Below are 12,013 nucleotides of genomic sequence, written 5' to 3'. Positions count from 1 at the left end.
TTCCGCATTATATTTCTTCTGCCAAAGGTTTGCCTGTTTAGCTAAGCTCTTTACATGCTTTTATAGATACTTTGCACCCTCTTTGTGACTCGCTTTCCCACCTATCTTACACTACCTGTAAAATAGGCTACATTGCACTTGGCCCTTTCATTGTAAAATGTTAAGAACCCAGCAATGATCTGTATAGCAAGCACATACAACACAGTAACAGGCCCTTCCAGCCCACAAGCCCATGCCACCCAATTGAACTACAATCCCTTGTACATTTTGAAGGGTGGGAGGAAACCTATGTAGACACAAGGAGAACATACAAACTCCTTCCAGACAGCGCCGGATTCCAACCCTCATCACTGAGCGTTGAGCTAACTGCGATGTTAACCATGTCATTTAAGTTTACCAATCTGAAAACCCGTTTTTCCACCTCGATTTTTTTTTTGGTTAGCCAGTCTCTGTATATATAATTTTCTGTTTGTACAATCTATCAAATTCCTTCTTGCAACTCGAATGCACATCTCGTGATCTATTTTTATCTCTGCAGTTCATTACATCCTCAATAAATTCTAAACAATTTGTCAAATAATTTCTTCTTCATAACATCATGATAGTTGCTTGATTGTATTAGGTTTTTTTGTAAACTGGTATTTCTTTCCTAATAGATTTTAATAGCATCACGTTGGTCGGTATCACAATACAAACAGTAGCATCCAGCTAAACGCACTCCAGGTTTCAGTGGAGCAGTTTCCAGATGCTGCCTGACTCTGGAAAGAAAACCATTTACCCAATGTATTGTGGAGGATCATGGCTGTCATTACCTGATCAGAAGACACACCATGTGCCAATCAAGTTATGGCTCCACCCCACCCATCAGAGCACATCTGACAATTGGCCCCTTTAAGTACCTTTGTACTTGGCCTTGGGCCATTGGCCTTTGTAATCAATCAGACCTTGCTGATACCAAGCCATTGGTTCCACGTAGATGTCCTAGGCTGGACTCCTCAGCCCTCCAGTACTATAAAGGGCACCATGTATCCTCTTCCTCTGTTGCCTCCTCTGAGGGACCACCCTGCTTCACTGAGTACTGTGGGACAGTGCTGGAGAAGTTGTTTGGTAAGGTGTGCACTAGTAAAGTGTTGAGAGTGCCTTAGTTAGTGTCCCGAGTAGCCTAGAGCTGTGCCTCCCCTGAGCCAAGGGTTAGTGAATATTGTATTGGTTCTTTTTGTGTGTGTGTGTGTGTGTGTGTGTGTGTGTGTGTGTGTGTGTGTGTGTGTGTGTGTACACGCATCTTATCCTTCTCATGTGCATCTTCTGTAAATAAAGTTATTTACTGTCAGACTGGGTTCAGAGTCCTTGGTTTTGACACCCATTGAATCTGTTCCCTCACTCACAACAGACATATTGTGATCCTCAGAACAATGTCAGATAACCACTGTGTTTATTCCTTCACTCAGAAATGGTCGCACTTACTGTTTCAATTTATTTTATTTTCTTCCCTGTCGCCAACTGTTAAAGTAAATGATACCCTCGCATCATTACTCTCCACCCAATTGCAGATCTGTCTGCTGCTGCTCATCCTCTTTCCATCTTAACACATCCTCTCACTATTTCTAGTTCTGATAAAGGTTTCTCCACATACAATGCTGATCGCTTCTCTCCCCACTGAAGGAACTTGCTTCCAGCATTGGCTGTTTGTCATCAAATAACCTTTTTGAATTCATCTATTGAGCCTCCCGAAACGTCGTCAAAAATTTCTGTAGAACGTTCTGCCTTGCATCCTTCAAGCATTACATTTGCTGCAGGCTACAGGGCTCTCAGCAGAGATCTCGGGCTTTGGATTCGTCCAAGTAGGTTTATGTGGCTGGCATGGAGAAAAAGAGCCAAATCTGCGTGTCTGTGATCTTATGCTAAATATATTAGAGGTAAACATAAATCTAATTGCTTTGATTGGTGACTATATTGAATACTGATCATATGCTGCTTTATTCTGTGGTGCTTTTGCAGATTTGCAGCAATAGATTAATTTTATAAATAATTTTTACACTTCAACCCACATGAAAGATGAGCACATCTCTTCGTAACAGCTGTGGTTCAGCCAATAACGCTCCCAGTTGTGACTCAGTTAGTTTGTGTTCAAAGCCCACTTGAGTGACAAAGATTGTCTGAGGGATGGCTGCGTTTTCAGAGACACCACCTTTTAAGCCTTGACCGCATCTCCTCTCAAAGAGGTTGTGAAATGAACGGAAACGTGAACATTATCACTCCCGTGCTTGACGGTACTCCTCACCTACAATCACTGGTCGCACATCATCTCATTGCATTAGAGGAAAACCTCTGTTTTTGCAAAAGAAAATTGGCAATCAATAACTTACAGCACTTGTGAATGAAACTCGTCCTGAGAAATAGGCATCACATTTCGGATCTTTTACATCAACAGTAAAACGATTTTAAATAAAGCACAAAATAAAATTAGAAACTCTTATGATATACATTTAGCAACACATTTGGCCATTCAGCCCATTGGGTTCATGCCAGCCCTGCAGAGGTGACTGGAAAATCCCTTTTCTACCAGTTCCCCGTTTTTTTCCCCCCTGCACTGCTGTAACTCACTCTCGCTCAAACATACCCATCAATTCCCCTTTGTTTCTTTTCACCATTAATCTTAACTAAGGCTGCTTAACAGTGACCATTTAACCAAGCAGCACACATCGAGGTGGGAAAGTAAGGAAACCCACATGATCACAGAGAGAACATAGTAACTCCACACAAACAGCACTTGAGGTCAACATTGAACCCCAGTTAACTGGAGCTGTGAGTCAGCCACACCAACTGTTGTGCTACCATGGTGTCTTCTCACAAATTGATTTATGCTGGTAAATCCTATAACGATACAACTTGTGTTGCTGGAAGCTATGGTCATCTTACTTTGAATCTCGGCTTCTATCTGGGAGAAGAAGTCAAGTTTATTGTCATCTGATTATACAAGTACAACCCGACAAAACAGCGTTCTCTGGTCCTCGGTTCAAAGCATGGAGACACATAACCCGACATAACACACATACAGACAAACAATACATATGCAGGACAAATATTTCATCAATATAAATAAATAAATGTTGAACATTTCAAATTGAATTGTTTATTATTGTCACATGTACAATATATGGAAAAACTTTGTATCCTGTCCAGGCAAGTCATCTCACATACCAGTAGTACACACAGAAAAAGTGGAGAACATCGTGCTACAGAGAAAATGCAGATTAAAACAAAAGCAGAAAGGCTGTGATGAGGTAGGTTTGTGAGATCAAGACATCATCCTTAATGTACGCAAGGTCCACTCGAGGGCCTGATAACAGCATGAAAGAAGCTGTCCTTGAATATGGTGTCTGTGTCTTAATATGGTGCACCCACTCACCAATTAATTGTCCATTAGAGGTATCTACAGCACAGACTTGTTAAATGCTATTGTCACAGCTCAGTTTTTTTCTGATAATCTAATTGCACTAATAATTAAAGGAATCAAATGATATAATTGGGCAATGCCCAGGCTTGAGGTAAAATTATGCCAGACATTCAGTTGGCCTGAGACAGGGATGATCTTTCAAGCCTTATATAGCTCTTTGCATCTTTGTTTTATTTTCAGTTTCCAGAAAAATAGATCTTTATATCTAATCTGATACTGAAAACAAGTTCTGTTCAGTTATGGTGAAAGTTCTTTGACCTAAAACTTTAACTCGGTTTCTCTTCTCACACATGCTGAGTAATTCAGAGTTTTCTGTTATTTTACGTATGCTGAATATAACGTGCCAATGGAAGACCATCATTCAAACTTTAAAATGATTCCTCAGGTTCCTTCACAGAATTTAATTAATATGGGACATATTTAGCGTAAAATCACAGACACGCAGATTTGGCTCTTTTTCTCCATGCCAGCCACATAAACCTACTTGGATGAATCTAAAGCCCAAGATCTCCTCCTAAAAGCCCTGTAGCCTACAGCAAATGTAATGCTTGAAGGATAGTTTTAAATGTATTGGGTTGTCTGACTCTAGATCTCCAGGACCATTTTGGTGAAAGCTGTTTTCTTTAAATCTTATCAAATACTCCAACCCGAATTAGTTTAAATCGACATTCTAAGTTATTGATTTTCTGCTGGAGAGAAAGGTGCTTCTCTTCATTTGTCTGAGACTCTATTTTAAATATGATGATCCATATTGATTCAATCCCCTCTCAGCCTCCTCAATACTTACAGAAACAAATCTAGCCAAACTATTCTCATCTCATAACTAAAATTCAATTCTGATCCCTGGTGCTGTCTGTGTGGAGTTTGCCTAAACTCCTTCTGACTACACAGATTTCCTCTGTGTGTTCCAGTTTCCTCCTGCATCCCAAAGATATGCCATTTGGCAGGTTAACTTGCGACACTAAATTGTCCCTAGTATGCGTAGAATCTGGGGGGAGTTGATGAAAATGAGGGGAGAACAAAATGAAGTTAGTACTGTATAGGATTGTCTTGAGAAATGCTTGGTGGTCAGCATGCACTGGGTTTGCTAAAAGGCTCCATGCCATTGAATACGTAGTACAGACCATCCTCGAGTTACAAACCCCTGGTTTATCAATACATCACCTACAAACAAACTTCCATAATGTTATTGGATTCAAAAAACTAACATGTATAAATATACATTCCTATGAATTAGTTTTCTCTCTCTCTCTACTTTTAGTAATTATTCTTATTATTGTGACATATACCAAGATATAGGGAAAAACTTTGTTTGCATCCTGTCCAGGCAAATCATCCCATATATAAGTACAGCTAGGTAGTACACAAAAAAAAGTGCAGAACATGATGTTACAGGGAAAATGGCACCTATATCCATATCATTCCAAATTCGATAAAACACAACTCCTGAATGAACTCCACACCATCCATTATTAGCCCACAGAGACTGGAGCCTGTACCATCTAAAAACTCCACTGCAATTATTCGTCCACTCCAGGAGATTTTCCCAAGCTAATAACTTCTACCAAGAAAGAGAGGGGAAGATTACACATTGAAATGTCACCACCTGCATATTCCCTTCCACTTTGCACACCCCCATGACTTGGAAATATATAGCTGCCTCTTTATTATGACTGAGTCTAAATCCTAGTCATCCTCACAGACCAGTAGAGTGGCAGAAAGTCAGAAAAATTGCAGATGTTTAAAGTATCAAAGAGTTCTGAAATGATGTCATGAACAATGCAGCCATTTAAAGCTGATCCTTTCTCTAAGGAGTTTGCACATTCTTCCCATGGCCTACTTTTTGCAGGGGACATTCCCTTTGCCACCTTCTGGTTCATTCTTCCATTCTCACTAATCTTGCTCCTTCCCATCTCCAATGAAGGGAACTCTACATGAAAAATTAGCTCGATTTCTTATCCCACAATGCTACATGACCAGCTGAATATTTCCAGCATTTCCTGCTTTTAATGGAGAGGCAGTACGTCCACTAGGACAGCAGTAGTTCAAGGCAGTACGTCCACTAGGACAGCAGTAGTTCAGGGCAGTATGTCCACTAGAAGGACTGCAGTAGTTCAAGGAGGTACGTCCACTAGGACAGCAGTAGTTCAAGGCAGTACATCCACTAGACGGACTGCAGTAGTTCAAGGCAGCACGTCCACTAGAAGGACTGCAGTAGTTCAAGGCAGTACGTCCACTAGAAGGACTGCAGTAGTTCAAGGCAGTACGTCCACTAGATGGACTGCATTCATTCAAAGTAGCAGCTCACCATCATTGCAAAACCAATTGAGGAAGGACAATAAATGTTGGCATCGCTGAAAATACTCAAATTTTCCCCACCCCACCAAAAAAGTGAATGGATCAATAAAAAAAGCACGCTCCATTATTACTGTTTATAAATAAAAATCACACACTGTTTATTACTTTTCATAATTTTCCTTGTTTGACTATCAACTTTGGTCTCGGTTTTCTGCAATTTTCAAGCACAATTATTAATGTCAAAGTGAAAGTTTCTTCGATGACATGAATCACCCATTCAAACAGTTTGAATGGCAAGAAAATAACAGCTTTGACTTCCCACAGCAGACTTAATTCATACTTATCGACAGCAAATCTAGTAATCTTTTCACATCACAATGAGTTGACAGTAAACTGTCAGTGAACTTGGAGCTATAACCATTTGCAACTCACAGTACATCCCTAACTTGCTGGAGTTTTTACAAAATCAATAACTTCACTCATCCAGGAGATGTGGAGTTCACAGACGGAGCCAGTATGTAAACTGTCTGACCGTAATTGCCCTAAAGAAGGTGGTTGTGAGCAACCTTCTTGAACCACTACAGTCCTTGTGGTGTGTGTATAAAGCTGTCAGATAGAACTGCTCCAGAATCTTAGTCTATTGATGGTAAAGAAATGGCAATATTTCCAAGTCAGTATGGAATGTGACCTGCTGGGTTTGGCTTGGTAGTGGTGTTTCCATTCTTTAGTCACCCTTATCTTTCCAGTTGGTAGAAGTTGTGGGTTTGTTGGTATAGAAAGTCCTGTCCAGGGAGAGTTGCCAAGTTGTTGCAGTTCATCTTGTCGATGTACAAAATCTCAGTGAAGTGAGTAAATGTAGGTAAATGAGATTCCTATCAAGAAGGCTATTATATCCTGTATGGTGTCAATTTTCTTGAATGTTGTTGAGGCTCCACCTATCCAGTCAAATGTAGAATATTCCATCAAACCCCAGACTTGAATTTTGTAAATGGTGGACAGGCTTTGCGGAGTTAGGAGGGACTTACTGACTGCAGGATTCCTAGCTTCTGACATGCACTTATCGTGACATTGTGTTTATGGATACTCCAGTTCAGTTTATGGTCAATTGTAATATTGATGGTGGGGGATTTAGCAGTGGCAATACTACTGAATGTCAGCGTATGATAATCAGATTTTCTCCTGTGGATATAATCATCGCCTGGCATTTGTGTGGCATGAATGTTATTTGACACTTCTCAGCCTAGACCTGGATAAACCTGAATACCCCATCTTCTGACCTGATGTGTGCCATTATGTTCCCAGTGCACATTGGGTCAAGATGACATGGGCTCATTTTTAGCAGCCTGAAGCCAAGTTTTTGATCAGTAAATCTGGTTGAATTTGGGGAATTACAGCACCCTCCCTGATGTTTGGTGCATAAGAGTTTTCCCCCCACCCCCCCCATTTATTTGCCCATGTGCTCCACAGTTTTAAAAATGTGATCAAACTATTGACATGTGATTAAAGTGCACATTCCAGACTTTATTCAAGGTTATTTGTATACATTTTGGTATGACCAGTAAGAAATTACAGCATTTTTTATACATAGATCCCCCCCATTTCACAGCACCATAATGCTTGGAAAGTTTGGCTTCACTGGTGTTTGTGAGTATATTTAATTGGTACTCACAGGTATAAGAGAGTTAGCTAGTCTTGCTTCTAAACCTTTGATCACCTTTGGAGTCTGTAGTTGCCACTTTTCAATATGAGGACAAGAGTTTTGTCATTGAAAGTCAAAAAAGCTGTTAAGAAGGTGAAAAAAACAAGGTTAAATCAATGAGAGACATGACTCAAACCTTAGAATTACCAAAATCAACTATTTAGAACATCATTAAGAAGAAAGAACGCACTGGTGAGCTCAGTAATCGCAGGCACTGGAAGGCTAAGGAAAACCCCCACTGCTGACGACAGAAGAATTCTCATCAGTATGAAGAAAATTCCCCAAATGCCTGTTCAACAGATCGGAAACACTCTTCAGAAGGCAGATGTGAATGTGTTAATGATTACTGTCTATAGAAGGCAATGAACAGAAATGCAGAGGCTACACTGCAACATGCAAGCCACTAGTTAGCCACAGAAAGAGGATGGCCAGATTACAGTTTGCCAAGAAGTGTTCAAAAGAGCCTGCAGAATTCTGGAAAAAAAGGTCTTGGACAGATGAGACCAAGATTGACCTGTATCAGGGTGATGGCACGAGCCAAGTGTGGAGGTGCAAAGAACTGCCTCCTGATCCAAAGGATCCCACCTCATGTGTGAAACATGGTGGTGGGGGTGTTATGGCCTGGGCATGTACGGCTGCCACAGGTACTGGAGCATTGATGATGTAACTAGTGCTGGCAGAAGCAAAATGAATTCTGAGGTGTATAGAAACATCTGCTCAAGTTCAAGCAAATGCCTCCAAATTCATTGGACGGTGCTCCATCCTACAGCAAGACAATGATCCCAAACATACTGCTAAAGCAACCAAAGGAGTTTTTCCAAGCTAAAAACTGGAAATTTCTTCAATAGCCAAGTCAGTCACCTGATCTAAATCCAATTCAACATACCTTCCACGTACTGAAGAGAAAACCAAAGTGGGCAAGCCCCTGAAACAAGCAGCAGCTGAAGATGGCTGCAGCAGAGGAGAAGATACTCAGCACCTGGTGATGTCTAGGACTCACAGACTTTAACCAGCTATTGCATGCAAAGGATATGCAACAAAGTATTAAACATAACTAATTTAATATAGATACACAATGATCTATTTATCTAACACAATGATCCCCTGAAATAAGAGAACTATGTATTAAAAGTGCCGTAATTTCTACATGGTCAAACCAAAATAACCTTGAATAAAATCTGAAATGTGCACTTTAATCGCATGCAAATTGTTTGATTTACAAATTTAAAACTGTGGAGCACAGGGCCAAATAAAGAAAGAAGTGTCTTTGTCCCAAACATTATGGAGGGTTCTGTATATTACTCTGTTCTGAAGGTCAAAATTAAGAGAAAGGTATACAGAAAATGGTTGGACACAGTAGCATTTATGCATGAAGGGATCGTAGGAGGAAGTCTATAGTCCATGTTCATTTTCTGGTGAATTCTGGGTTGGGATGATCAACTCCAACAACTACAGCCATTGAACCATTTTTCCTATGATAACTTTTTTATTAACCTAGCTCCTTGAAGCAATGATCAAATGCTAAGAAGCTGGATTAAGATGGCAGAGGTGGAGGGAGACATAGAAGGTGGGGGGGGGGGGGGGGGGGTTGAGCTTAAAGAGAAAAGTAGGAAAGGAAGCAGGGAAATATGAAAATAGTGGACTTCTGATAAACTTGATATCACCCCTTCCTACTTTAGTCTTGATAAGGGGTCCCGACCTGAAACGTTGACTGACCATTTCCACCTGTGCATGGTGCTTAACCTACTGAGTCCTTGCAGCTTTCCATTGTTTGCTCAAGATTTTACCATCTCTAGTTTTTGCACTTCACTATCACCTTACCTGAATGCAGCAGGACTTTGACAAGATTCAGGCACAAACTAACAAGTTCCCAATTGCACTTATGACACCATGGTGTCCGTCAATTATCTTCTCCAACATCAGAGAGTCCAACCACCTCCCCATGACATTTAAAGGCATTACATTAGCCAAGACTGTCATCAGTATTTTGAGGATCACCATTGATCAGAAACTCAACCAGACTTGTCACCTAAATATTATGGCATATAAATACTAAGGTTAACAGTGGTTAGCACAATACTGTTACTGCATCAGTGATCCGGGTTCAAATCTGGTACTGTCTGTAAGGAGCTGCATGTTCTCCCCTGTTTGTGTGGGGTTTCCCTGGGTTCTTGGTTTTCATTCCACGTTCCAAAGGTGTACAGGATGGAAAGTTAATTAGGTATATTTGGGAGGTCCAGTCTCATGTGCCACTCGGGCCTGTTACTGTGCTGAACTTCTAAAGAAAATTTTTAAATTGCAGTCACGGGGCAGCTCAGAGGCGGGTATTTGGTGGGGGGGTTGTTCACTTTCTCTTACCCCAAAGCCTTCCTATCATCTACAAAGAGCAATTCATGAGTGTGATGAAATATTCTGCACTTGTCAAGATCAGTGCAGCTCCAATGACTTTCCTGAAGCTTGATACCACCCAGGACAAAGCAGTCAACTTGGCACCAATTAACCATCCTTAACAGTCACTCCCTCTGTCACAGTGGCTGAAGTAAGTACCATTTACAAAATGCACTTTAATTACACCAGGCTTCTCCAACAGCATCACAGACCCACACCTTCAATCTTTACCTCCTGGAGGGACAAGGGCAGCAGATGTTTAGGACACCACCAAGTTGTCTATCTGCTCACTCTCTCCTGATTTGGAAATACATCAAAGATCCTTCCACATGGTAAGGCCTAAATTGTGGAAGTTCTTAGAGTAGCAGCTCACCTGAAGCTTAATTGAACCAGCTCGGGAATTTGCGAATGGCGTCATTTGGAATGCACAGGGCTTCAAAAAGCTGCGCCTGACTGTTCGTGTAAATTTTACTGAACTTCGATTTGACTACATCCAATCATTTTCTCCTCTTTCATTTCACACTGCCACACAGCTGCTACACTTGCCCATACCCATATGCATGTGTTTTCACCAGGGGACTGCAGTGGTTCACAGTAATTTCTTCTTTGGCTTGGCTTCGCGGACGAAGATTTATGGAGGGGGGGGTAAATGTCCACGTCAGCTGCAGGCTCGTTTGTGGCTGACAAGTCCGATGCGGGACAGGCAGACACGGTTGCAGCGGTTGCAGGGGAAAATTGGTGGGTTGGGGTTGGGTGTTGGATTTTTCCTCCTTTGTCTTTTGTCAGTGAGGTGGGCTCTGCGGTCTTCTTCAAAGGAGGTAGCTGCCCGACAAACTGTGAGGCGCCAAGATGCACGGTTTGAGGCGATATCAGCCCACTGGCGGTGGTCAATGGGGCAGGCACCAAGAGATTTCTTTAGGCAGTCCTTGTACCTTTTCTTTGGTGCACCTCTGTCACGGTGGCCAGTGGAGAGCTCGCCATATAACATGATCTTGGGAAGGCGATGGTCCTCCATTCTGGAGACGTGACCCACCCAGCGCAGCTGGATCTTCAGCAGCGTGGACTCGATTTATGGATGAGTAATAAATACCATTTTGTCAGCAATGTCCATCTCCTTAATTTTTTTTTTAAATCAATGATTAAACATTCGGAGACTTGAAACTTTTTAAATTATATGATTGGATGTTCCTCCTTGTTTCTGTGATTGAGCCATGGTCAACAGCTACGGATTTGACCTCAACAATGGGTGCACTGGTAACAAATCAGCATTGCACACTATCTGATGTTATGATCTGTCATTCTGAAGTTCTAAAGGCTCTCTTAGCACAAGGGAAACATCCTCACTGCAAATTGAACCATAGGCATTTGAAAAACAGGCTTGACTGCCCACTGTGTCCCCACTGACCTTAAGTCACCCCTTTTACACTGATCCTTCTCAAAAACCCATTTTATTTTCCCCACGCTCTCATCCACTTCCACTCCACTCTCTGATTCAACTACTTTTCCACCTATTACAGACAGTTCACGGTGGTCCTTAATCAGCAATCAGCCGATTTTTGGGATAAGGAGATGAAACTGCAAAATAGGCAGAGGGAGAATGTGCAAACTCTACACAGGCAGCATCCAAGGTCAGGATTGAACATGGGTTATTGGAGCTGGGAGGCAATGACTGTACCGACTGTGGTACCATACTGACCTCCTCTCATTTCTGGCTCAACATGCAGGTTTTTAAATATCTGCTCAGTTCTTCATACCATCATTGTAAAAGAAATTGCTTCACAAGCTATAAATAAAATTGACTGCAGAGAATATTTAACATACTTTGGAATCACTACAATAGCTTAATCTATCAGTTAAAAAGCCACCCCTCAAAAGAGCATATAAACCTTAAATATGAAGTCAAGTACCAGAGGAAAACTGATTTTCCAACTCAAATTTAAAATGTCACCAAATAGAGCTGAGCAGACAGTAATTCAGAATCAGAATCTATTGTCAGGAACGTGTCACAAAATCATTGGTTTGGCGGCACCATAACAATGCAAATAATGCTATAAATGACATTCCAAAAATAAATCAATAAATAGAGAGAGAAAAGATAAATTACTGTGAACCACTGCAGTCCCCTGGTGAGGCCAAATTTAGAGTACTGTGTGCAGTTCTGGTCACCGATT

Source organism: Narcine bancroftii, chromosome 3 (assembly GCF_036971445.1).
Source record: "Narcine bancroftii isolate sNarBan1 chromosome 3, sNarBan1.hap1, whole genome shotgun sequence".
In the NCBI taxonomy this organism is placed as follows: Eukaryota; Metazoa; Chordata; class Chondrichthyes; order Torpediniformes; family Narcinidae; genus Narcine; species Narcine bancroftii.
Note: the sequence above shows the minus strand (reverse complement) of the source record.